Source organism: Molothrus ater, chromosome 4, assembly GCF_012460135.2.
Source record: "Molothrus ater isolate BHLD 08-10-18 breed brown headed cowbird chromosome 4, BPBGC_Mater_1.1, whole genome shotgun sequence".
In the NCBI taxonomy this organism is placed as follows: domain Eukaryota; kingdom Metazoa; phylum Chordata; class Aves; order Passeriformes; family Icteridae; genus Molothrus; species Molothrus ater.
In genome coordinates this window covers 52,601,786-52,619,063 of record NC_050481.2, presented here as the reverse complement: position 1 = coordinate 52,619,063, position 17,278 = coordinate 52,601,786, and the positions used below count along the sequence as shown (strand labels likewise).

At 35.8% G+C, this 17,278-nt stretch overlaps 1 long non-coding RNA gene across 1 annotated transcript in view; it reads right to left on the bottom strand.

Annotated features, from left to right (window-relative positions):
- LOC118686427 (uncharacterized) overlaps positions 1–17,278 on the bottom strand; it is an 85,263-nt gene that overhangs the window by 56,489 nt on the left and 11,496 nt on the right. The window lies entirely within an intron of this gene.

Below are 17,278 nucleotides of genomic sequence, written 5' to 3'. Positions count from 1 at the left end.
AAAGATCAAAATCTTATTATGACTAAAAGGAAATGCATCATAAATATTTTAAATACAGATACATATAGCCAAGAATTTTTGTTTATAAAAACTGAGCAATACAATCAGGCTAAAGCAAGCAATCGTAAGTCTGAATGAATATAGAACACCTCATTTATAATAGCACTGTATTTTTGTTGCTATACAAGAAAAATCAAAATATCTTTTCTCCTTTCTTATGCTCATCCCTATAAAGTCCATCTAGGTCCTAAGGTCTGTGCCACCAGCCTTCCTCAAGCAGAGAAGAGTTGTAATAACAGGAAATTACTGACATCCTGAAGGGCATGTCCCTTCATCTTCAGTGTTGTCAACCATTTAGGGATTATTTTCTATGTTTTCTAATAACAGCCCTCTCCTTCTCATTGGTTTCAGTAAATTTCCCCTCACCTGGCAAAGGATGGACAAACCTGACAGCTCCAGCACCACCCTGCCACCTGAGACATGTCCAGCCTGCATACTGATCTACCAGCCTGCCCTTGGTTTTTCCTCCACTCCCCTGCCCTCTCCAGCCATTCCATGTCTGTGTCTGACACCAGTTACCCTCTGAGCCTATCCTGACCCATGTCCTGGATGTTATCTCAACATTGCTTCATCTGTCCCTGCCACCATCAACCTCTGGGGACATCAGCTTGTTTCTGGCTCTGGTCACCGTAGCTGGCTGTAACAAGCTGAAAAATCTCAGCTCATTAAATTTCATTTAAATAAATTTATTGCCAATTATCAGTTTTTAATTATCTGTTGAGGTAGTGAGTAATGAAATATTTGGGGAAATGCCTTCCCTCCCTCTTGTCCAGACTCAGCTTAAGTGCACCTCTTCCTCTTTCCTCGTCTCAACCACTCTTGTTTTCACCTTACATTCAGTCCCTCCAAACCGTTTTGATGAGGAAACAGGCAGTGCAGAAGGTTGGGAACAGTACACAGAGATTTCTTTCTGCAAGTACTTTTTGTTTCATACTGTTCCCCTGCTCTGGCATGGGTTGCCTCTGGGCCACACTCCCTTCAGTGGTGCCCCTGCCCCAGCACAGGCAACACAAAGGATGTAATCCCTCAGGGGTGTCCCTTGTCCCCACTTCCAAAGCAATTTTTCAGGAGTTCATCTAATTACATGTTCCCAAAATTTTCCTTTTCTTTCAGTTTCCTCATTCTTTCTCCAAATAGTCCTCTTCACATACTTTATCATGTGTCCCATTTTGAGTGTCCTCCTGTGTTCTGCTTGCATTTCCTGCCCCCAGTAGCAGCCATCCTTCCTCAAGAAAGAAAAGAAAGAAATGATATGTGAGTCTCTGTTTGGTGGAAGTTTTGAGGTGTCATGGACTATTTCCCTCCATCTAGAGCTGTCTGGAATCCACTGTGAGCAGCACAGGACAATTTGTGCACTTCTTCCACAGAGGACACCGGCAGCCTCAGCCTCAAACCCTGCATTTATTCCCAGTGCATCAGGGCTTCTGTGCCCCCTCCCTGGCTGATGGGACAGGCACTGGCTGGTGAGGACTGTGTCCTGCCAGTCCTGTGCTGAATCCTTACATTGAACAATATCCCAGACGCTAGGCAGCCAATGGTATTTATTATCCTATGACACTAAAAAAATTAATGGGTTTTATGCAATGACTATGTAGACTGTAAGATTTCTACTATACCAGGAATTCAAGGAACTGATGTTAAAACAGGTGTGTTGAGTGGCCAGTTGCTAAAGAAAGCCAAAATTATGTGTGGCTAGCTCCCTGACACACTGCTCTGTCACTTCCTTAATCGTGTGACCCTTTACTAGGGATTACAAAAAAATTATATTCAGTGAGTCACAGTATAAGGACAGGTTATGTAACTCATTTTATTGCCAACATGAAAACTCAACAATCAGAATATGCTAGATAAAACAGAACCAATGGAGCTTATTCACTCTATATTAAAAATGTTTAGAATGTATCAGTAAGGTATTAACAGTCAGATTTAAAAAAAAATGCATTTCTTCATCAACTTCAATGCAAGAAGCTGAATTTGCCACAGGATACAGAAAAGATCAAAAAATTACTAAGTCTGAAAGTGTCAAGACCTGACCACATGCTAGAGATTCATGGAAAGCTATAAAGCAGACTCTTTTTCTGAATTAGAAAGTTCAGAGCTGAAAAGAGATAGAGAATGGGTAAGCATTTGGATGAAGCACCATATGTTGGCTGTGTTCTCATTCTGCCCTAGATAAATATAAAGTCAGTGTTGAAATGGTACATTTATGTGGACATGGTCATCTCTCACATCTACCACAGACATTCACACATTCCTGTGTTCTAAGGCTAATAACTAGTAAAACTGCCTCATAGAATTCTGTCTAACATAACCACCTCATCCACAGCATTTACATTCAAATCTTTGTTTCAAACATGAAGTTTCTAAGTCCAAAATTAGGTAATTTTTAATCCCACACTAACTCAGTCCATCAATGTCTGATTTTCCTTCCTTTATTCCATACTTTTTGACAAATAAAATAGAATGCACAGATTCTTCAGCTGAGAAAAAAATATATTGTTTCTTGTTGTCCTTGTAGGTTATCTATTAAGATGATTTTTTCCTTATAAGTAAGCTCCAAATATATTTGTGATTTGTATCTAGAGAAATTTCATATATTATCCACATTCAGACAATTATTTTTTCTCTCTCTTTAAATAAGAATCCTTAAGCCAGACTTTTATTTATTCTTTTCTATAATTTAAACAGAAGACTTATTTTTTATATAATTGAAAAGGATCTACTTTAATATACTTCAGGTATACTGTCTGCCTCCACCTTATTTATTTATTATTTGCCAAAATCAAAATGAAGGCATCATAATCTTTCTTAAATCTTTTCTGGAAGAAGTGAATTTTGCAATATTGATTATGTATCTTTATTTATTTCCATCCACTGTCTCAGTAATGCAGTTAAGTGGTGTCTATTGATCAAGTTCAAATTGTTTAGTGTGCATGTTCTCTCACTGTTTCTTCACTCATTTGTAGAATCCTCAAATACACAGATATTCATCTCTGGAAACAAAACACAGGGTAAAACCAACTAAACTTCTGTGACTAGCCAGAATTTTGTACTTGGTATATTGTTCTTAATTTCACTCATATTTAGTCAACTTCAATGTCTGTTTATTTGGAAAAAGATTTTGATTGCATTTTCTGTTAGATCATAAAATCTTGGAATCATAGAATAGTTTGGGTAGAAAGGAGCCTTAAATATCATCTAATTCTAACACTCCTGAAATGGGCAAGCACACCAGGTTGCTCTTCCAGGGATTGGGCATCCACAATTTCTCTGGGCAACGTGTTCCAGTGCCTCACCACCCTCACAGCAATGAATTTCCTCCAAAAATCTAATCTAAACCCATCCTCTTTCAGTTTGAAGCCATTCCCCCTTTTCTTATCATTACATGTCCTTGTCATAAGTATCTCTCCACTGTTCTTGTATTTATTTATTTATTTACTGGAAGGCTGCTGTAGGGTTTCCCCAGCGCCTTCTCTTCTCCAGGCTGAACAACCCCAACTCTCTCAGCCTGGCTCTCAGAAGGCTCCAGACTTCTGACCATCTTCACAGCCCTCCTCTGGACTTGCTCCAGCAGATTCCTTTCCTTCTTATGTTGGCAGCCCCAGACCTGGATGCAGCACTCCAGTGGGGTCTCATGAGAGCAGAGTAGAGGGGAGAATCACCTGCCTTTATCTGCTGGTCACATTTATTTAATTGTCTCCCCAGCCTGCACTAGGATTGCCCTGACCCTTGGCCTTGTTGAACTTCATCAGGATCACACAGAGCCACGTCTCAAGCCTGTCAAGCTCCCTCTGGATGGCCTCCCTTCCCTGCCGTGTGTCACCTACACCACACAGCCTGGAGTCATTGGCAAGCTTGCTGACGTTTCACACTGTTCCACTCTCCATGTCACCAGACAAGATATCAAACAGTGTAACACCCAGTAGTGACCTCTGAGGAATGCCACTCATATTTGGTCTCCACTCGGACATCAGGTCATTGACTGAAACTTTTTTGTGTTCATCCATCCACCCAAACTTCTTACCCACTAACTTCTCCATCTGTCAAATCCATGTCTCCTCAATTTAGAGACAAGGATGTCATGTAGGACAGTGTTCATTCATGCAGATATCCTGTCTTTTTTGCCTGACTTTGTCTTTGCTAGGGTGCATTCTCCTGAGGAGCCATACCACCATGTCTCCATTGTCTCCATGCTGCCAATAAGGTTAGAGGCCTATAGATGTGTAGTTATCTGTAACTCCTCTTATTTTTTCCTGATGTTTCATCCAGTTGTATAGAAGCACTTAAAAGGTCTGAAAAACCTCAACTAATTACTTAACACATTTCAGCAGAGAGGCAGTAGCTAATTGGAACAACCATTGGCTACAGTTTAATCCAAAGTGGCATATCTGTATAGACCTTGATTTCCACCAACTAAACATTTGGTCTAGACATCAGATTTAAATGACCTATGCACCTTGCTGTCATATCATTACAACCCAAGAGGCTGTTCACCTTTTTCACCAAGTTATTTTAAGTAGTCTAATGACCAAATAACAAGGGAGAAATAGGAAAAAAAAACTATATGAATTTAAAATTCTTCAAATGGTTTTAAACTGATCTTATGAAAAGTAAAGTAAATGATCTATGGATTAAATAGTTCACTAACAGTTTTTGTGAATTTACCTGTCTTTCACAAACTACAAATTAACATCCAAAATTAATGTGGTGTGTCTAGTACAATTCCCTTTCACTCCTGTATTACTCAAGTATTTTTCTATTTTTCCTACTCATTCTTCTTGAATAGAGGTAACATCCCTGAAGAAAAATTTCTATGATCTAACATTATTTTTCAAATGTAATTTTTCTTTCAATCTTTTTATTAACCTATGTGTATTTCCCCAGTGAGGGTAAATTTTATCATTCGTTCATTTGGTTTTGTATGGTAAGGTTTTCTCTTTAACAGAGTGAAAGACAGACACAGTTGATTAGAAGAGAACCACCTGTTTTGCTAATGGGCACAAGGTAGGCCAGACTAATTTTCATTTTAAGTAGAGCCTTTCTCTGCAATCACTTTATTGAGTAAAGGCCAACTCAGTAACAAAGCTGGGCTATTAATAAAGAGTTGGTCTTCTAATGAAGAAATTTGTTCTACACATGATGTCTCAGTAATTACTTTCCAGAAGGTGGTCATTCTGTGGATTTAGCCAGAGGCATAAAGCTAGCAACTTCCTCTCAAACTGAAAATCTATCTATCAGGACTATCTGTCACCTGGAATATTAGATATGGTTCAAATTCTGAATCCATCCACAGAAATGTAGGCACTAGTTCTTTAGTAGCATAAGATCAGTGATCTTCTTTGACCCATCTTTTCTAGAGGTAAGACCCCATAAAAAGCTGGCATCTCAGAGGATCGCTTCAAACAAGCAAATAGCATTCAGGGAAATGTGTTGGTTCAAAACATGTTGATCTAGACACAAGTCTGCAAATTCCTCACAGAGAGAGGTGTCTTGAATCAATATGAAGTAAACATGAGAAGGCATCCATTACGTGGAAAAAGCAAAATTGAGCTATGTTTTATTATTCCAAAATTCAGTCATATTACTCAGAACTTAGTGAAAAAATCTTTTCCTGGTATTAGTTTTTTAATAGAGGTAATGAAATAAAATTTGGAAAGAATCTTAGCAGCAGAGAGAACTCAGTTTTCCATCCTGCTGAAATATTCTAGCCACTAGTTTTCAGTATCATACATTTCTTCTCTTTTTTTTTCTCACTTTCCCTCTCATTCTTTCCCCATAAATATTATACTCTTAACTATGTAGGAACAGATTAAACAGGAAAGTTGGAAACCACCCTCCTTTTCATATATGTCTTTCTTCTTCCCTTTCATAGTTGTCCCATAGTGCAGGCTGTAGATTAAAGCATTAAGTTTGAGATGAAAGTGAATCTGTGTGTCTGAATTCCCACACTCTAAAAAGATTGGTGGTCTGTCAATAGCATATTTTGAGACAGTTTTCTATCAATCCATGTAATAAGGCAGTCTTCATTCAATGAACTCCATTATAATATAATCTCCTAAAATTAAAAAATATTTTTTAAAGAGAACAGTCACAAATACACTTCCACAGTTAATGCTCTCTGTTATCAGACAGAGGAGAATACAGACATAAGAATACCTCCTACACTGAGCCATTAAGAGGATTTAAACTAATGGAGATCTGAATCACTGATTAACTAAATATGGAAGTGTGTATTCAGCTGGCAGAGGACATTCCAGCAATGCCCCAAAATAGATGAGAAGGTGTAGGAATTAAACATTGACACTTTGGCTCCCATGCACCACTACGTGGCAGAATTCTTTGGTCTGAGTTAGCTGAGTTAAGGCAGAGTTCACATGGAGTTTACATTACACACAAAATAAGAAGACAAATCAAAAACCCAAATCCTGGTCCAAGGAGTAAGGTGGCACATTTTTCCATTCACTGCTCAAAGTAAAAAATTATTTTTGAGGTAAGAGAGCTAAACCAAGCTCCATGTATTCTGTATCCTAACAATCACCTAGGATATAGAATACATTTTTTGCTTGACTTAGAAGTAATTGAATGCCTATAAATACCACTGAAAGCTAAGACATTCTAAATAAAGCTGATTTCCTTTTGAAATTAGCTCAATAAAAATACTTAGCTTTACAAATATATCTAAAATCAATATAATACAGAACAATGTGTTCACTTCAAAAACAACCAATATAGGTTTATATTCCTCTAGGTTTACATTCCTCCAAAAACAGAGAGAGAACGAATGACATCAATCTTGTTCTTTACAGACAAAATTAAAATGCATATAAATACAATCAAGTATACAGTCCATGTATTTACTAGACTGAAGAAAATCTGTCCTCAGATGTCTTCTTTCCTATGGATTCTCACAGACTCCATAGACATTGATATCAATTTTTGTTAATTTTCTGTTTTTCTTATCAGCAAAAAGATGTCTTCATCCAGGCTGTATTTGAATTTTAGGTGCCACATATTTACAAGAATGATTAAGTTTTGTGATGTAACAGAGAATTACCATAGGAGGAATGTTCATTGAATATCTTATTATGGCTAGGCAATTTTGATTGAAAAGGCTGTCAAACCTTTGAATTTGTAGGTGAGTATAAAAGTTGACAATTTTTGATCTCTTAAATTTACTCATTTTCTGTCAGCCACATTGCCACAAAAATCTATCTTACTTACAAACACACAATTCAAAAAAAACATATATTAGGTGATGAGATCAAGTCCGATTCTAAAGGTGGCCAGCAATACCTAGTGACATTTCAAGTCCAGAACCATTCCTTCATAAAAACTACACTCAGCAGCTTTTGTAGATGTTACAGACTGTTTGATATATAAACTTCTTTTTAGATCGTTATTAATCTGTTTTCTTTACTTTTCTTTCCCCAGAGGAATAGTCTGACTATCAATCTTCTGTCTTAGGCCAGCAGAATTCTAAAATGAGGCTACACAGCAATCTTAAGTAGATGCTTCCAAAGAAAGCCCAGCACAAGGTGACTGCACCTTGTAGTCAAGAAAATATAGTTGAGACCACCTTTTCAAAAGATAAACAAAGGAGCTTTTGAAATTCCCTCAGTGGCATGAGTTCAGAAATGGAAAAGACCTGGCAGATATTTCAACAATATTCCCAAGGTGAGGTTTATGGAGATATCATCAGAATAGCAAGAATTTTTTTTATTTGAATACTTCTTCAAATTAACTGATTTTTGTTTCAGTGATTGAAGAAATGTAAGACAGAACTTTCTCATCTCTCCCCTCTCCTCCTAATTGCCTAAAGGTTGTCTCAATCTCTTCAATGAGTCAGTGGTGAAAATATCTGGGGAGTGTTTACGGTCAGTGCATGGTGGTTTGTCTCTGCTGCTCCTTCTGTGTCACCTCCTGTCTAATGGGGTTCCTTCATGGACTGCAAGTCAAATACTTTCTTTAGTGCCCGGAAAACCTCTTACTGTGACTCTGGTGCTCCCTCTGTTCTTTCTCACTCTTGGTATTCTCTCTGCCTGTTTGGAATTTTCTTTCCATTCTTAAATATGTTTTTCTAGAGGCACCACCAGCTTAAATGATGGGCTTAGCTGTGTTCTGTGGGTGGTCTTCTGGAATCATCTGGAATCATTGGACTGGACTCAAAATTTATCCCTGGGGGACACTACTAGTATCCCCTTGACTGGCTGGTAATGTTGTGCCTGAAGCACTCCAGGACACAGGTGGCCCTCTGGCTTCCAGAGTACTGCTGACTCATGTTCAGCTTTCTGTCAAGCAGGATCCCACATCTGCTGCACTGCTTTACAGCATCTCAATCCCCAGTCTGTACATGCATCCAGGCTTACCCCATCCTAGGTGCAGAGTCTGGCACTTTCTCTTGTTAAACTTCACATGGTTGGTGATTGCTCAGCCCTCTGATTTGTTGAGGTCTCTCTGCAGGGTCTCCCTACCTGTGAGGGAGTCAACAACTCCTCCCAGCTTTGCATCATCTGCAAACTTGCCCAGTAACCCTTCCAGTCATTGGATGCATCAGTCATTTATGAAGATGTTGAAGAGCACAGGGCCAAGGATGGAGCCCTGTGAAACCCCACTAGTGGAAAGTCACCACTCTGATGTCACCCCATTCACTGTAGCCCTTTGTCCCTGACCTGTGAGCCAGCTGCTCACCCATCCCATGCTGTGTTTATCCAGCTGTGTGCTGGATATTTTGTTCTGAAGGATCCTATGAGAGACAAAAAGCTTTACTGAAATCCAAAAAGACTGTATTAGCTGGCTTGTCTTGGTCGTCTAGGTGGGTTAAGTTTTAGATCACCACTTTTTGCCACAAACCCTCTATATAAGAAGTTTAAGGTAAAAGTTGAAGCTAAGGCAGTGTTCTGTTATTTCTGTCTACTTTCAGATTTTTAATTTCTTTGTCATATTCACTAAGTGATACCTTGTTTGAAAGTACTTTGTAGTCTTCTAGAGAGACTAATAAAATATTTTCTTTCCCTTGCTCCCCAGATGATCATTAATGAGCAGCAAAATAATTCAAAATACTACAGATTGGTGAAATATTGTTTAATCCTTTCCAAGGCAAACCACAAGATGCAATTATTCTCTTTGCATTACAAGTGTCTGATTGCTAGCAGTCTCACATCTCTAGATGCCTGTAATTATCCACTGTAATTTGTTAGCTCATTTGGTTAATTCATGGAGACTGTATGTTTCTTCTCATACAGAGATATATGTAATGGTGTGGACCTCTTACTTCACACAGTATACTAATTGCTAAATTTTGGGTTGTGTAACAGTATAACAACATTTGAAAAGTCAGTAAAGAGATTAACTCTCCCAGTCCAAAGACAGAATAATTACTCTTACAAATTAACTAGCCCCTTTTCCCATGAGTGAACAATCTGTCTAATTAATGGTCAGTTCATGCATAAAATATTACTATCAGCTGTTCAGCCATTATTTGAAGATGTTTGCAGTAACTGATAGAGTTTATCTGAATTTTAAATGGAAAACAATGTCAGTAAGACTGTAAAATATATTGAGCATGCTATTTAATAAATACAATTTATGAAAAATACTACATTTTAAAACAGAAGCACAGAATGTATTAGACACTAAAATCACACACATCACATATTGTATTTTTCTTACTGATATATTGGGTTCTTAACTTATAAAATGTCCCAATTAGATAATTTAAAAGTATGTTCAAGAAAACTTAGCAATAAATGCAGATATATATGCTGTAATCACTTCTGAATTTTTTAAAAATTAGATCTAGATACATAAAAGATATTAGAGATCTACTTACACAGAGTGCAATTTAAACATAATTGAAACATCAAACTACAAACTGTTTTTCAAAAATGTCCCATGCTTATATATTTATCTATCAAGTATAGTTGGTTTCCTCTCATTTGGAGAAGCTTGTCAGTGCTTTGGTGACTATTTATCCCTACTTATTTAATAAACCAATTGTTAGAAAGCTGCATCAACTATTGGACTTTTTGTGTTATTTTTTTCATTTTCCCAGCCACCTTTAATTTTCTCAGCTAGCAAATAGTCTAAAAACAAGTCTAGAGAATCAAAATCACTTTTTGCCTTGTGCTGTGCGCCAATCAGTGTTTAATTACTTAACACCACTTAAAACAGGTGGTTATGCATATACTTTTAAGAGAATTCTGCTAGTAAAATTAAATTGCATTTCTAACATTTAAGGTGTTCTAACCTGTATAAAAGCAGAAGGTAGTTAGAGCTATACATATAAAGTAATTAGTTGTGATCCAAACGTGTAATATGTCCAACTCCATGAACAGCAAGTTTTACTTGGTCCAGATAAGTAGTGTCAGTCCTATTTTATTTAATAACATACAGATTTCTCTATCAGAGATTAAAGAGAGAATTTTTTTTCCTTTGTAAATATCTTTGATTTTTTTTCAGGAGAGAAAATTAAAGAAATATTCAGTAGTTACTATTATTAAGAACCATTTATTTCACTTTATGGAGACATTAGAGAGAACACATATAATTTTTCATATGGCTTGATTCATGTAAGAAGAATGGTACATAAGCACACAAGCAGATATAAATATAGAAACTGTTTATTAAAAATTTAATTGCAGCTAGGTATCTAGGAAGCATGTAAAAAAAAATAAAAATTCTCTTCTACTAGAGATGATTAGTCAAACAAAGTAGTAAGTCTTAATCATGTCACTCAAAACAAGTTAAATTCCTTCAATAATTTTATGTGCCAATGTCATGATTACCATTACCTCTGGTCTTTTCTGAGGTATATTGCTAACTTACTCATGCAACTGATAGAAACATGCTTTGCAGGTCTATGTTAGCCCTGAGCTATGAAGTGGGTGTGTTACAAAATCCTTGAGCATTTGCTAATGAGGAAGAACACTCTTTCTCACAATGACTTTTTAACTTGTTAATAGCTCAGCTAGGGATAAACAGTTATTAAATACCTGCCATAAATCTCAAATTAAGATTGCAATTAGTACCTTCAAATAAAAAAGTAGAAAAATGCAGCTGGTTGGAAATATAGATAACACCTTTTTATTTGGATAAAAGAATAATAAATAAAGTGCAAAGGGAGAAAAAACTGTTATTAATCCAAATAACTCCAGAGTGAGAAACTAATTACAAAGACATTGAGATTGGGAAACATTTACAAAGACTGAAGTACTCATTTAGTTTTCTTCTTCAAGTCCAATGAAATACATACCAATTTATCACATGAAACTCGAGGGGAAGCATATTATATATTTGTTCAGCTTGTTTATGTGGTTAAATGTGCATTGGCTAATTCTTAAAACTTCTTTTCCTTTGAGCAGACAATCCTGAAATTTAGTTAAATGGAACATTTTTGAGAGTGCAAGAAACAGGCTGCTTCCTGGTATTTAAAAGACACAGAGGTGAATTTATGTCCACACTACCACAAAAAGCATGGAATCATTTTCTGATATTGAGGCCAGCAAGGGAAATACTTCACATTGTTACTTCCAACCTTGTTACTCTCCAAAACAGGTGTCTTCCATTTAGGGATTTTCTGACTTACATTAGTTTCCAGACTGTGCCTAGGACTGCTACATTTCACAAAGTAAAAGTATTTCAGGGATTTTTCTAGCAATTTTAAATTATGAAGAACAGAGTTTCAGAGCCTGGAAGTGTCCCTTTACTCTAATTTACAAGAATTTCGTCAAGTGATCTTGCTTCATTAGCTAGGAAAATCCTGTGACACACATCAAAGTCATGAGAAGTTAGCTTTCACCTTGAAAGTGCTAAGAGTTACACAAAATTCTTGCATTATATTTAATTTAAGATGCAGACGACTTTTACTGTGAGCTCAAATACCAAATATATCTTAGATGGTTATCTAGCTACTAGATTTCAGGGTGCAAATATAAGCTGTTTCACAACATAGACAAATCCTGGGAAAACTATAAAACCACACTTAATGAAGAGGAATTAATATTGAATATCATTGAAGAAACTACACAAATATCAGGGTAAAATTAGAAACTCTCCATTAATTAAATTTACTTTGAATCCCAGATGTTTTTTCTTTCTTTGGAATTCAATCACATGTGAAAATAAGTGTAAAAATTATGTGCATCATCAAAGAAGAGAAACAAATTAAAGAGAGACAATAATAAAGCTAGGCTGCATCAGAGTAGCTGCCTACAGAGGCTATATTTTCTGATTTTAGCAGGTATGAAAAAGCAAATTTTGAATAAAGGGAGAGAAGGAGACACATATTCAACAATTTGAAAGTCATCCTAAATTCTGAAAATTGTCTTGTGATATAAAAACAGATTTCACATTCATTCTGATTTTGTGGGATTTATTCATAAAGCCAACTGAATATTTCATATTCACATTGTAACTCCAGTTGGGTTTCACCCCCTCCCTCCCAGGGAAAAAAACCAGCCAACCAACCAACCCCAAAAAAACCCCCCAAAACCCCATGCCACTTGCAGAAAAAGTGCTTCCAGATTTAAGAACTATTGTGTCATCACCATTGCACAAAATGACCACCAACTGTCAGGTAAAACACAGCTAGTCTATGCAAATAAATCAGTTGCTAGGTAAGGTTGCTAGTCTTTGAACAGAAATTACAAATTTTCTTTACAAAGGTGCTTCCCTGTTAACACAGAATAAGGAAATCTACTCTTAGCAGTGTTTTGTTACTCTAAAAATCAGAACAGAGATGGAGATAACAGCATGGCTACTACAAAGGAAATTCAGGCCCCTCCAATCTACTAAAATAGTGGATAAATGGGAAATGTTCATGTAATATTTTTAGGCCTTCCAGAAATCATTAGCAAGTTCTGTGTAGAAACTTCCTACTCATGTGAAGAAAGATAAAATACTGCAATACATTCTAACAGACTTAGATATTGAAAATAAAGTGTAAGAATAATATCGATTTTCAGCATGACAAAAAAAAGCTAATAACTGGATTTTCCAAAATGTTGTATGAGGAATGTGGTTGTTATACTCACATATACTCAATACTGATACGAAAAAGATGATGTGGAGGAAGGCCATGATGTTGGAACAGGAACACAACATTATTCAGACTAGTCAAGATTGAAGAAATTGTATAGGATCTCTGGAAAAACTGAAATTTATTTCAATGATGGCAATAGAAATCTAATTCTCATAAATGGAAGTTGCTAAACACATTAATAACTTGCAGTCTTAGATCAGTTCTATCCGCTTACAAAGTCAGGTTACTGTGTCTTTAGGGAATATTGACTGGAAAACCCTGCTCAGTTACAATAAAATAGCAATTCATGAAAAGAAATAATAAAATATAATTTAAAATATTGTGAGCCAATGCATAATATTTACTGACATAAAATAACAATTTCAGTTTACTAACAAACGTGTATCAGAAAAAGATAAAAGCAATTTTTGAGCAAGACTAAGGTTTGGGTTTGTATCCTGGGTGATCAAGATGGAGCCAAGAAATAGAAATAAACTATTCATGCTGATAGTGTAGATGCTTTTCATACTGTATAGCATGATAGATGTATAAATATATATATATATAAACATCTGCATGTGTTTTGTTTCATCACAAAATCTGCTTTGCTGTTTTTGTGTGAGGACATTAATCTTTCAAATCCTAATATTTTCTGTGGAATATAAAAATGAAATTTGCTAACCAAATTTAGCAAGCTATTTTTTTACCTATTTTTAAAATTTTATCTTCCTCCTACCCACAAAAAATATTAGTTTAATAAGCAAAAATTATAACAGAACTTTTATCTTGTTCACAATAGTTTATGAAGTAAATTTGCTCAGTGAACAGTGAAATGGAAGTTTAAAACATACTTAAACAAAATGATGGAACTTTTAGTATCCACTGACACTTTCTTTGAACATTGTATATATGTGTACTGAAAATACTATATATGAAGTAATTTAAATTAATAATCCTACATACAATTATGACATAGACTTAAATATGAGATCTGTCTATTTAACAGTCAATTATGCTAGTGTGAATTAAATGAAAGAACTCTTAGTTGTTTGATCTAACTGTTGTGAATGGAAGGAATATGAGTAGATATGATTATGAGTAGATATGATTGTTAAATGAAGAAATGGCCTCTGCATTGAGCCATGTGGGGCAATGTCAGGCCAAATGAGATGGCTGGAGGAAAGGGTGAGCCTGCTGGCTTCCCTGCTGCTCCTTGTCCCCTGCAGCCATCAGCTCTGGGACAGGAAACATGGACAAGAAGAAATTATTCACTCTGAGGGTGGTGAGGCACTGGAACAGATTCTCCAGAGAAGTTGTAGATGTTCCATGCCCAGAAGTGTTCAAGTCCAGGCTGGATAGGGCTCTAAGGAACCTGGTCCAGTGGGTGGTGTCCTTGCCCATGGCAAGGGGGTTTTATCTTTCTGGTTCCTTCAACACAAACCATGCTGTGATTTTATGACTCTATAACTTCACATTGCAGGTTCTATTACAATTGTATATTCTAATAGATACAACAATATAATATTTACAATTAATATCATATTACTTAGTCAATATTTTAGTCTATTAACTAATTCTTCTGCTTAGACAACTATATTGGTATCATGCAAAATTGTGTCAAAAAAACCCTTTACCATTAGTGATTAATGGAACCAGAGAATAGAGAATATATTATTGTCCATAACTCCAGATAGACAAGTATATTGTATTCCTCTTTTGTGCATAACCAATCTGTATATGCTATGCCTAGATCAATAGTTTGAAAGTTCAAAGATCTTTTTTTCATTCAGGAAAAAAATTATATATTTGGGGAGCTTTTGTTTTCATTTATCAGTGACACGATTCTACATAAACAACCTTAGTTTCCTTAGATTTGTTGTTAAACTTCTCCCCTTATAGGAGGTTAAAGTGTCTTAAATCCCATCTCACTCACAAAACATCAAATATTCCCTACTGATTTATTTTTTTCCTCTATTGTTCATTTCTTTATTTACAATGAAAATTAATGATTTAAATAATTAAAGGATCTTTAAGAGTACAGAAAAATAAAATTCTTACACTCATCATATACTAGAAATGAACATAGGTAAGATGAAAATCAGTTTGTGGAGGAAACGGTAGAACAGATTTTTTTCAGGGCTTTCACAAAGCTGTGAAATGTGTCTTCACCAGTGCTTTGTTACTGTGTATTCTAAATGCAACATACATTGCTTTGACATCAGCCAGCCAAAAAAACCCTCACGAGACAGCTATTTTATTACTATTTTATTTAAGAATCAAAAATTGTGGAGAAACCATCAACAAAAACTCAATTCAGATGCAAATACACAAGTCCAAAGAGGTTCTGGGGTAAGAATCTATGGGATACTTTTTCATTAGGACAGCAATCCATTTTTATTTCTCTTTTTAGTGTTAGAAGTATGATTTAGATCTGTCAGTAAAAGTATTATGAAAAGGAGGATGGTAAGTTATTTTAAAAATAGCAATTGAAACATCTACTAAGTAATTTCTTATTGTTGGACCGTATCTTTATTTATGTATGTACATTTATGAATTAATTTCTTTATACTGTTATACACCAGCAGTATCAAAATCAATTTTGGATTTCAGCTGAAATAATTTTTTTCCCCATATATTTTGGTAATATTATCTGCCAAGAAAAACAAGATAAACCAAACTATCTATCACATTCCAATGGGCAGAGGTCAGTGTAACATCTGCCCTATCTATTTTCAAATTGTTTCTGAATTCATATGCAGTGTTCCTCAGTCCCAAAATTTGTTTGAGCATAAAACTGCAGTAGCAATGAATTGAAATCTTCACTATTTTCTTTTTAGCTGATATTGTGGCAAATTGCTTTCCGGCTACAAAAACAGCTTATTTAAGTTTTTTTTTCTCCTAGCATTGTTAGAAGTGAATAAAGTGGCCAGACACCGAGTACATTACAGTGACCTTGCTACTAGAAGGCAGCAATAATGAGCAATTTATGAAGTATGATACCTATGCTCTAGTATCAAAAATAATATTATCCAATGGATTTTTCAATTTGTACAGCAGCTTCTTCTGCTCCTTTTTCAGTTTTACTTTGCTGGTGGCACTAGCTTTTGAGGCCACCCTAACTTTTAATCCTCTTTTATAGCAGGAATCAACTAGTACTCAGCTTGCCTGTCTACTTCATTCCATTCCTATAAGAGAGCCTTTGAGAAACATAAAGGACTCTGGACTCAGCACAAGCTCCTGTCTGCAAACCTTCAGGCTGCAGCAAACTAAGTACATAGCTGAGTTTCATTTTTGCAGACACACAAAGAGATTTTGAGTAACTTGAACCAGAACAGGAGCTTGCTACTATAATGATTTTATTTGATCACTTATTACATTGATAACTTGTTACTTGGTGATTTTGGTCTTCTTTTTTTCTTACATGCTTTACTAACCTCTTAAGTGAGTTTAGAGACAACCAGTTGCTGCTCATAACATGTTAAAATTTACAAAGATATGTGGAGAAGGAAAAAAAGAGAAAATCATTATAACCAATGGGTGGTGTGAGACTTTATATATAAGAGATAACAATACTGTGCTACTTTGAAAGGCATCACTCTTTTCAGCACATAGCCAAAGGACAGCCCCATAATAGCTACCATGAATGAAATCAACTCTAACCCAGGCAAAACCAGAAAATATTATCCATACTCTATCATATTTGATTGTATTTGTTGTTGTGTATTATATTTGATACTGTGACTGAGCATATGTAAAATCCCAAAACACTTGCTCAACAAGACTTTTAAAATGGCTTATTGGTGTTCATGTAGTCTGAGTTAGATGCATGTACTGACAAGATCTTTTCAAGAGATCAAAACAGCAAAAAGAACTTTGCTGGCAACCTTCAAAAATCAGAGGATTTTGGCAAAGGCTTAGAGCAGCATTCAATCAACATAATACCCTTCTCAAAGTATTAATTTAGCCTACCCAATTTAGCAAAATCCAAGCCCATTTGATTGTAAGTTACTCAAAAATTCCAAGCAGAGAGAATTAGATGAAAAAAGAGGCAAGAGACAGAAACTATATAGAAAAGGGCACAAATAGCTACCAGCTCCTGGGTTCCAGCAGTGTTCAGCAGATAGAGATTCCAAGAGGAGGTAGTGTAAAGACATCTGCGTGCCTTGTGTTCAGCTTTAAATACCCCTGGGCTTTCCTGGG